Source organism: Diachasma alloeum, unplaced genomic scaffold (genome assembly GCF_001412515.2).
Source record: "Diachasma alloeum isolate Michigan unplaced genomic scaffold, Dall2.0 Dall_scaffold_00479, whole genome shotgun sequence".
Classification (NCBI taxonomy): Eukaryota; Metazoa; Arthropoda; class Insecta; order Hymenoptera; family Braconidae; genus Diachasma; species Diachasma alloeum.
In genome coordinates this window covers 293,047-295,770 of record NW_021680612.1, presented here as the reverse complement: position 1 = coordinate 295,770, position 2,724 = coordinate 293,047, and the positions used below count along the sequence as shown (strand labels likewise).

Sequence of the window (2,724 nt, the reverse complement as noted above, 5' to 3'; positions counted from 1 at the left end):
TCATTTATAGATATTTATTTATTAATTAGTTGATCCAAATGTTGAAAAATTAATTTTATCCAAGGAGAATTTTTTAGGGGGATGAATTACGGGGGTATTCCAATTGAGAAGGATTTTTCAAAGAAATGAAATTTCAGTACCTGAGTCTCAATAATACGGCTTGTAATCAGCACGAAGTAACAGGCCAGTAAATTTCACGGTGTGATTAAGTTTTGCAAGATAAGCGGATGAATTTCGGAAATTAGCCTCAACCGTACATATTATTAATTAGTTTGTACTTACTATGAACGGCACATTTAATGAGATGTCCGCAATCTTTTTCCCACACTTTAATTCTTAACACCAATGATCGAATTTTTCCTCAGTGACCATCAATCACTCATGGCTCCGTCGCCGTCGTCTATCTACTGAGGTGTTCCCGTGTATAATTATTTGCGTACACAGCCATCGTTTGTTGATGAAACGAATGGGAGAATGATCGATCCATTCATAGGATTTTACCGAGAATATCGGCACAACATGAAATTCCGTAGCATAGCGAGAAAATATCAACGGTGACTATTTGCTCCAATATCGATATTTATATTCGGTAGGTCGTCATAACAGTTATTCAGAAAATGTTAACCGAAGTCGTGATTTCATTTTTCCCTCGAAATCATAAACTCTACAACAGGGGTGTAATTTTTTTCCGATATTTCTCAATCGCCAAATAAGAAATAAAAAATATGAAAACGTGGTCTCGCAGGGTATGTTAATTAATCATAATTAAATTACATTATTTTTTTCATAGAAGAATACATATAATTTATTTTGCTATAATTTATGTTCAGAGTGGTTTCTGTCGTTTATCGCAAAATACTGGAGAATAATGAAAGAAAAAAATAGTCAGAAAATAATGAGATACTAATGAAATCCGTTCCATTGGAATTACAGATTGAATATTCCTAAGTGAACAAAACAGAAAAAAATATAGCATTTTCAGGAATGGAAGAAATTTACCGAAAAAAAGTATGTTTGCAAATACACAAACAATGTCAATTTTTAGAATTTACTTGTTACTTTACAAAGTACAAAGTACTTTAGAATACAAAATCAATTTTTACAATTTATAGTTATTATTTGTGATCCAAACAATAGTTTCAGACAGATGATCAATTCCATAGAAAAATAGAATCTCTCATTCGTTCTACTTTTCAATCGTTAATTTTCGGAATTTTGAATCGAAATTAATTCTGAATTTCTCGTGTTTTCTGGTTGCATAAATGCTGACTCTCGGTTCTGATAATCAAGTCCACACTGGAACAATGGAATCTTCCAAATCTTCATCCGACATTTTCGCTCCATCATGCACCAGTCGAATATGATATGCATATCGCGTACTCTCAGATAACGACCTCCAACTGGAAAACAGGATGAAATCGAAACTTGAATTAACTGTCAACGGGACTGATATAATAACATTGAATTCCAAATCTCGATTAATTAAAGGAAAGAAAATTTGTTAACTTGAGCTGAGAAAATGACGTACTTGCATTAGTTTCGAGACTATCCCAGAGTTTAACACGGCGACCTCTTGCCAGTGTTAGGTTTATCCTGTAATCAACAATAAGTACTGTGAGTCTGTACACGCCGTCTGCTACAGAGCCATTCCCAAAATTCACATTCCCGACGGCATCTACAATGAATGAATCTTTGATGACCCTGTGAGGACTGAAACCAAAAAGACATACCATGAAAAACAATTCAGGATATATTTTATCATGAAAAATTTTCAATTCTCTGCTAATCCTTACCAACTGGTCCTTTAACTGTTGCAATTGTACCGAATTCTACTTCGGTATAGATCAGAGAATCTCGGAGTTCAGGATGATATTCTCCGTGAGAAAATATCTCACTGAAATGCTCCAGATGAAATTCGACTGGCAAGGTAGTCTGATTATCTACTGAATCATTTGGAATCGATCTGATGGTTCCTCGGGTGATTGTGAGATTCTATTACGAGAACAAAATGTTAGAATCTAAAACCGTCGAAATAAGTACTTGGAAATTCGTAAGAATGATAATATTAAAGTCGAAAATACCTTGTAAATGGTGACTTGAGATTTCCAGAATCTGATATTCGGCTCCCAAATGTATACATAAATCTGAATATCACGCGTATTGTTCATTCGGAAAATTGATGCAGTTTTCTTCTGTTCTTTCATCCACCTTTTACCCACAATAGAATCGATATACCCGGTGATAGTGCTAAACATGGAATAGAGAGAATGAATAACTCACAAATTGTGTCGTTCAATAAAAATGCCACATTCATTATTTTCTCGATGAATTCCAAGAAATAGAGAGGATAATCCTTCAAAAATTTTGGTGTATCGAATTATCATTCAAAACAAGAGAAATATCAAATTATCGACTGTCCCTTGAGCGCCCCAAATCGTCACGTTTATCCCGGTTCATAATTCTTGGTCACATTTTCTGATTAGAATTTGTAGATTTTTTTCATTTTTGGAACGAAAAATACTTACATGTTTGTATCACCAGGCATCAAACATTCGAACAACAGGTTCCCACTATAATTAACTGAGCTCGAAGCCATTGCCATTGCATCCACAATTCACAATTCACACGATGAACGCTAAGTCACTAATTCTACTGAAATCAGTGAAATGGAAAATATGGCCCAGAACGTAATATAGGCAACACAGGTACACTCGATCACATCGA

At 34.5% G+C, this 2,724-nt stretch overlaps 1 long non-coding RNA gene across 1 annotated transcript; it reads right to left on the bottom strand.

Annotated features, from left to right (window-relative positions):
- Positions 1-1,158: 1,158 nt before the first annotated feature.
- Positions 1,159-1,953, bottom strand: LOC107042488. Its single transcript, XR_001461169.1, has 3 exons — positions 1,794-1,953; positions 1,529-1,710; positions 1,159-1,400 (listed from the first exon to the last, which is right to left on the bottom strand). It is a non-coding gene; the product is annotated as an uncharacterized LOC107042488 (long non-coding RNA).
- Between the last annotated feature and the right edge of the window lie 771 nt (positions 1,954-2,724).